The 8249-nt window shown below is 39.5% G+C and overlaps 1 pseudogene; it reads right to left on the reverse strand.

Annotated features, from left to right (window-relative positions):
- Window positions 1-6386: 6386 nt before the first annotated feature.
- LOC104982111 lies at window positions 6387-7383 on the reverse strand (annotated as a pseudogene).
- Between the last annotated feature and the right edge of the window lie 866 nt (window positions 7384-8249).

Consider the following 8249-nt stretch of genomic DNA (forward strand, 5'->3'; position numbering starts at 1 on the left):
CAGGGAGAAGGAAATGGCACCCCACTCCAGTACTCTTGCCTGGAAAATTCCATGGATGGACGAGCCTGGTAGGCTACAGTCCATGGGGTCGCAGAGGGTCGGACACGACTGAGCAACTTCACTTATTCTGCTTCAATGAGCAATAATTTCTCAAGTTAAAACACACACGTTTTGGCATCTGATGACAATTCCTTACTCCTGATAACTTATCTGTCTTTAACTTGTCTCTTTTCAGCAGTTTAGAGACTAGAACAAATGATTGAAGAGAATATTACCAGGTGATGGAACTCATTCTTTTGGGTTTTTCAGTCCAGAGAGAGATTGAAATGCTTCTCTTTCTTCTCATTTTAGTGGTATATTCTCTAACTCTGGTGGGAAACGTTGGCATCATTTCCTTAATCCAGTTGGATCCTCACCTTCACACACCCATGTACTTTTTTCTCAGTAATCTGGCCTTTGTAGGCTTTTGTTACTCCTCATCAATAGCCCCAAAATTCCTGGAGACACTCCTGACCAAGCACAGGTCCATATCTCTCTATGCATGTGCGCACAGCTGGGCTTTTTCCTGAACTTCTTGATTTTGGAGACGTTCCTTCTTGCAGTAATGGCTTATGACCGCTATGTGGCCATCTGCAATCCTCTTCTCTACATGGTGATCATGTCCCAAAAGGTGTGCATGCAACTGGTAGCAGGCCCTTACTGATACAGCTTTTCTGTTGCTTTCCTCCACACAGTTGTTACTTTTCAATTGATCTGCTATGGCCCCAATGCTATTAATCACTTCTATTGTGATGATGTCCCTTTGCTGGCTCTTGCCTGCTCAGACACCAGCCTCAAAGAGATCTTGATTTTTATCTTTGCTGGATTCAACATAATCAGCTCTTTGACCACGGTCCTTATTTCTTCCCTATACATTGTGGCCGCCATCCTGAGAATCCAATCTGCAGAAGGGAGGCACAAAGCATCCTCATCCTGTGGTTCTCATCTGACTGCTGTCACTGTATTCTACGGGACTCTGATCTTCATGTATCTGCAGCCCAAATCAAACCATTCCTTTGACACAGACAAAATGGCCTCTGTCTTCTACACAATAGTCATTCCTTTGTTGAATCCCATGATCTACAGCCTGAGGAACCAAGAGGTAAAAAATGCCTTGAGGAAAGCCTTTGAAAAATGTTATTTCCTGTCTCTAATAAACATTAAGATGTATCTTGTAACACTGACTGTCTTGGAACTATGCCACACGCAGATGTGTTGTTTTTATTATCTTTGATAGGTTAATTTTACTTCTACCATTTTTATATGAGCAAAATGACTTTGCACATGTGTTCTATTTTTCATATAATTTATAAGATAAAAGGTTTAAAAGATTATAATACACATTTTTAACAAATTGCTACTATTTGCATCTGTGACACTTGATAGTTTTGACCTGGATAGTTTCTATTTAACTGATAAGATTTAGCCACTGCTTTCAAAAATGCTTCTATTTTATACATTGTGCAGACAGAACAAGGGAGGTGGTAAAGTAAATTTCTCATCCATCCCCATGTCATTCCAGGCAGTAGCTGTTCCTCAACTGCACCCTGTCTGCTAAAAATCATTCCTCTCTGCTTCTGACTCCCACTAGATTCACTGGCGGTCACTCTCTGTAATTCCATGATTCTCGTGTTGTTTGAAAAGATGTCATTTTTCGACATGCAGATCTGGAAATCAGGGTCAGCTTTTGGAAAGTCATACTCTTTTTCTGTATCAAAACAAAAATGCAGACATACCTATATTCCCTCAGCAAAGCTTAAGATCCTTTCATATTTTAGGGATTTGAAGAAATTACAATGGTTTGACAGGAAGCAGTAGTTTAAAACCAAGTTATAAACGTGGTTGCCATCAGATGTCAGGAATATTGTTCTATGTTGGGGTGGTTATAAAGTGATGCAATCTAAGACCCACTTAAACCATCAACTGGAATGTTTTTTTTTTTTAATTCAGATTCAAATGTTTGGTGTCTACCAAGTGGGTGATATTGTGAACTATTCTCATAGGGCAAAATCAAAAACATTCCTGAATATGGTGAATAGTCTGCTATTTTGGAAAATACTGGCAAAAAATTGATTGTATAAGTTATTTAGAAACAGTTTAGCTTATTTTTTCCAAGTTATCTTAGTAAACATTTCCTTGTTAAATTAGATTTCACATTTATGTGAAGACATCAATATTGCCATGTTAAATTATTTATATTAAACTTTATTTTAATTTATGCCTCACCTAACCTCAACACCACTATTAAAGCAGCAACAAGGTGTTCTAAGTGGATGTAAACTGTACAAATTCTGAAGAGAAGCAATGAATTGCAATCCTGATTTTCAAGTTCTTAAATCAACTTCGTTTGGGGTCAGGGAGCACAGTTGCACAGAAATTAATCTTGGGAATCATGACTGTCAATTGCCAAAGATAAAACTCAAGAGAGGAGAACATCTTTGTTGTTGCTATTTTTTAAATAATTCCAAAAGTATAATTTAAATAGTTAAAAGCACAGCAGTGAGCTTCTATAGTAAACTACAGAGTAAGGGCTGAACCTGAGATTGGCAATGTGAGAAGGGTTTAAAGGTCAGTGAATCTTTCAGAAGGACTCTGGTGCCCCTTCTGGGTAGCACACTGGATTCAGGGGAGGTTGCTGCAAAACCACAGGTTTACCAAAGAAACTTCAGATACATTTGAAGAGCTCCTAGAGCAGACAGGATGATAGCCTGGGACACTAAGAAAAACTAAGTAAAACCCAAGTTCTAACTTTTAAAAATTACTGTAAAGAAATATATTAGTTTCATCAGTCTGCGTTAACAAAGTACCACACACTCATTGACTCAGAACAACAAAAATTTATTTTCTCACAGTTCTGGAGCCTACAAGTCTGAAGTCAAGGTATTGGCAGAACCAGGCTCTCTATGAAGCTCTAGGGGAGATTCCTTCCTTGTTTTTTCCAGCTGCTCATGGTCCCAGGCATTCCTTGTCTTGTAAGCATCTTTCCAGTCTCTGCTGTCTTCTCATGGTCATCTTCCCTCTACATCTGTGTCCAAATTTCTTCATTCTTGTAAGGACATCACTCACACTGGATTAACAGTCCACCTTACTTCAGTATGACTTCATATTAACAATTGCATCTTCAACAACCCTATATCCAAATAATGACCCTATAACCCAATGATCCTATAACCAAACTCTGAAGTTCTTCAGGTTAGGAACTTAACACATCTTCTGGGGGAACAATTTCACTCATAATAAGTGCATATAAGTGTGTGCATGCTCAGTTGTGTTCGACTCTGTGTGACCCTATGGACTGTAACCCACCAGGCTCCTCTGTCCATGGGGTGTTCCAGGCAAGAATACTGGAGTAGGTTGCCATTTCCTTCTCCAGGGGATGTTCCCCCAGGGATTGAAATCATGTCTCTTGCCTTGCAGATGATTCTTTGCTGCTGACCCATTGGGGAAGCCCCACTAATAAGTAAGGACAGTTAAAGATGTGCTGGCTCAAATGTATGGTGAAAACACACCTTATCTACACCTGCAAGCACAGCGCAGACAAAAAATAGCTGAGATTTCCTAAGCTTAAGAAAGAGACTTGTAAGTACATAAAAAGGCTAGCGAAATGGCCTAGATGATGGGTCAAAAGGGATCCAAAACCAGTTAATGTGACAACTGGACTCTTAAAGGTCATAACAAGCCCAAGGACTCATCAAGTAGTTACGACAAAGGGATATATAACCTAATATCTAATATAGATCAGAACCTTGACTTTTTCTCCTTCTGGTTAAGACAGAAGACAAGATTCCCTGATCTCAATACCAGAATAGTTTCTGAAGAGACTTGATCATTCTCAGGTAAAAATTGTCCTAGTGAGTGGTAAGATGCAGAGGTGAAATGCCAAGGATATGTTTATGGAAAGTATTATAAGAGCAAAAATATCACTATAGCTAAATGAACTCCCAAGCTGCAGTGACTTAATAATTTATTCCTTTCTCAGGCAGCAGTATGAGTTAAGGGGTTTGGGAAAGGCAATTAGACCCTCAATATGTGGTTTCCATCTTTGTCTAAAAAGTGATCATTTCAGTGGCAACATTTTCAAGTGGGAAGGAAGAGAAAAAAGTCCATATCTAATGGCTTTAACATAGAGAAGGTGATCTTCAGGTTTCAGGCACCACTTTCTACTGATGGCTCATTGCCAAGACTGGACAACATTATGTATCCCACTGACAAGGGGCAATGGGAACGGTGGTGAACAGCTGGATGACAAATGTTTTACTTATAAAATAAAACATAAAATAATGGACACTGAGGAATATGTCTGCCATAAGGATCACAGAAAATGTGATCTTAAAGGGTCAAGTTATAATGGTCTCTGTCAGTACGATTGTTTCTTGAGCAGCCTATCATTTCATACTTGACACCAACTTGTTAGAAGCAAACTTGGGTGATTTGAAAACATTAAAAAAAAAAAACTTTGTTAATGTAGTTTCCAACACTAATCAAATAGTACTCTTTCTTCCTGCTCAGAACCTAAAGTTATGAAAAAGAACTCTCCTCCCACCATCTGCTTTTTCTCAGAACCAATCTTAGGGAATGTGGCTTGTGGGCAATTAGTAAATTAGCCTGAGTAACAGTACTTTCTGTGCTTAAATGAATCCATCTTTCCAGTGATACTACCACAAGTAAATGTTACTTCTCAGAATCTTTCTACATATGTTCAATTGTGTACCCCTTTTAATTGGATTAGCCCTTAAACAAGAATAAACTCCGGAGAAGGCAATGGCACCCCACTCCAGTACTCTTGCCTGGAAAATCCTATGGACGAAGGACCCTGGTAGGCTACAGTCTATGGGGTCGCTAAGAGTCGGACACGACTGAGTGACTTCACTTTGACTTTTCACTTTCATGCACTGGAGAAGGAAATGGCACCCCACTCCAGTGTTCTTGCCTGGAGAATCCCAGGGTCGGGGGAGCCTGGTAGGCTATCGTCTATGGGGTCACACAGAGTTGGACACCACTGAAGTGACTTAGCGTAGCGTAAGAATAAACTCATTCATGAGAAATTACTTCTACTTCTGATTTGCTTTTATGCTGGTATTATTAGCAAGAGTCAACAAGGACAAAAATTGTATTCCACTTATATTAAGAATGAAGGTAGATTAAGTGGACACCAATCAACATAAATTGAATTGTAAACGTGTAATCAGATCCCAATGGATACCAGTTTGAGCTGTGCTGATCCCATGGATGGAGGAGCCTGGTGGGCTGCAGTCCATGGGGTCGCTAAGAGTCGGACACGACTGAGCGACTTCACTTTCACTTTTCACTTTCATGCACTGGAGAAGGACATGGCAACCCGCTCCAGTGTTCTTGCCTGGAGAATCCCAGGGACGGGGAAGCCTGGTGGGCTGCCACCTATGGGGTCGCACAGAGTCGGACACTACTGGAGCGACTTAGCAGCAGCAGCAGTGCAATGACATTTAGTTTTACACAGATTCTTACCTAGTTGATGCACTCTAGTTATTAAAAGCTTGACTTAAGCAGCTAAATACAGATCTAAGAATGTAATGTTAGTGACAAGAATTTGGAATCAAACAATACCTTCATCATAGCAATCAAATGTTTAACAGGACATTCTTCTGATCAAAAGTTAGATTTTAAATGACAAAAATCCATATTGCTTCATCTTTTTAAACTATGAGAAGGACATGATAGGCTTTACTAATAAATTTTTCACCTATTTAAATTAATGAAGAGAAAAACAACTAGCCAAAATCCAAACCAAAGAGTAGAATTACAGTGAGCCAACAGATGGTTTGAAACACAAATAGTGTTAATTATAGAGCAATATATACTGAGAGTTAACCTTCTGATTGATTCATGACACTAGCTGAAGATTCTGAAAACATTTTTGTTTTCAAAAGTCCATGCATGTATGAATGTTATTGAAAGCTTTTTTGATACATGAGGATCCACCAACTTTTATATTCATGGAAAAGTGATGAAGTCTTAATTTTTTCTCATGAAATTATATATTACTTTAAAACAAGTGAAAAGCAATTATATATAGAAAATATCCTAAGAAAGCATATTCAACTCTTACAAAGATACCTCCAAATTAACGTGTGCTTATCCAAATGTGTTTATGAGTTATCCAATGACTACACTTAGCACAGTTTTACATACACTGTGACTAACAGTAATAGGTCAGGGTTAGTATGTTTGCATATGTAGATAAAGGAGGCTTAGTCCTGAGAGTCCGTTCATGGGGTAAACCATCACTGTGTTAGACTGGACCTCTTAGTATATTTAAGTGTTGCCTGTATACAGTTTATTTTAAACAGGGTTATTTATATGCCTGGACATTTATAACAGGAAGTGGCATACATGGAATTATGCACTGCAGGTGCACTGCTTCAAGCTTGCCTTGACGATTGCATTGTTGACCGCCTCTTTCACATCTTCGTTCCTCAAACTCTAGATCATGGGATTCAGCATGGGAATCACTGTGGGGTAAAACACAGCCACCATCTTCCCCTGGTCCACAGACTCTTCAGTAGGCCTCCTGAGATACATGAAGAGGAGAGCCCCATAAAACATGGTAACAGCTGTCAGGTGGGACCCACACATGGAGAATGCCTTCCTCCTGCCATCGGCAGAGCACATGTGCAGCACGGCCGCTATGATGAGGGTATAGGAAACGAGAACCACTGAGAGGGAATATGTGAAATTAATCCCAGCAATAACAATCATGGTGCATTCTTTAACGTGGACCCCTCCACAGGCAGTCTTGATAAGAGGAGGGTCAGCACAATAGAAGTGGTTGATTTCAAAGTTTCCACAGAAGTACAGGCCATATGTCCAGAGTGTGCAGATTTGGCTAACAGAGAATCCATAGATGTGTGTCACAGAGATGAGATGAGCACAGACACTCCTGGACATTTTACTGTCATAAAGCAGAGGGTTGCAGATGGTCATGTAGCAATCAAAGGCCATCACAGCCAAGATATATACTTCCACGTGGACAAGGGCTCTGAAGAAGTAACACTGCGCCAAACACCCCACACAGGAAATGGGTTTTGTCTGATAGTAAGTTTTCCAGCATCTTCAGAGTGACAATGGAAGAGAACCACACATCCACAAAAGACAAAGGACTCAAGAAAAAGTACATGGAGCTCTGAAGCTGGAGGCTGATGCTGATCAAAATAATGATACCAATGTTCCCTATCAGAGTGATCATGTAAACTACTAGAAACACCACAAAAAAGAGACCCTGAAGCTCCTGACGACTGGTCAACCCCAGAAGAACAAATTCTGTCACATCTGTGAAATTTGGCATTGCCTTCACTTAGACCCAGTCTGCAGTGCCTATGGACAAACTAAAAGCAACAAATGGATTTATTTTATTCTTGAAAATTTTGAGTCATGTTTATCAGTATTCTAGTTCAAATAATATAAAAATCAATGTAGACTTTGCACAAAGTTTAATATGAGTATATAATCACATTTATGTCCTTTAATAGGACTTATAGGTAATTATTACAATATTTATTAGTTTCTTAACTTTAAAACGGACAATTACATTCATATACTACTAGTATTAGACACTTATTTTTGCTAAATTATTTCAATGATGCCAGCATCATAGAGTGCTAACAGAAGTAAAGCTAGACTGAGAGTCATCAGAGAATGACCAAATCCATTTCAGCATATTGTCTTATAGGAAATGACTTGAGAGTCATACATGTAAATATTCAATAAGGTCAGACAGCAACTTTGCACTGAACAGGGAAGTAATAAGAGTGAATCATTGAAATTCCATTGAATACTATTTTTGTGTATGATGGTTGCCTGTCATTGTCTATATTAATACAAATGCACGTGTAATATTAACTTACTCGTTTCCCTATGACTTGGAAGATAGCCTTTTTTTAAACTATTTGTTTGTGTATTTTTGTCTGCGCTTGGCTCCTCTTGGTTGGGTGTGTGGGCTTCTCACTGCAGCGGCTTCTCCTGTTGTAGAGCACTGACTCTAGGTGAGCAGCTTCAGTGGTCGTGGCTCACAGGTTCTAGAGCACAGGCTCAGTAGTTGTGGCTCTCGGGCTTAGTTGCTCCATGGCACGTGGAAGCTTCCTCCAACCAGGGATCGAACTTATGTCCCCTACATTGGTAGGCATATTCTTATCCACTGAGCCACCAGGGAAGTCCAGAAGATATCTTCTTATCTA

Source organism: Bison bison, unplaced genomic scaffold, assembly GCF_000754665.1.
Source record: "Bison bison bison isolate TAMUID 2011002044 unplaced genomic scaffold, Bison_UMD1.0 scf7180017864527, whole genome shotgun sequence".
Lineage (NCBI taxonomy): Eukaryota > Metazoa > Chordata > Mammalia > Artiodactyla > Bovidae > Bison > Bison bison.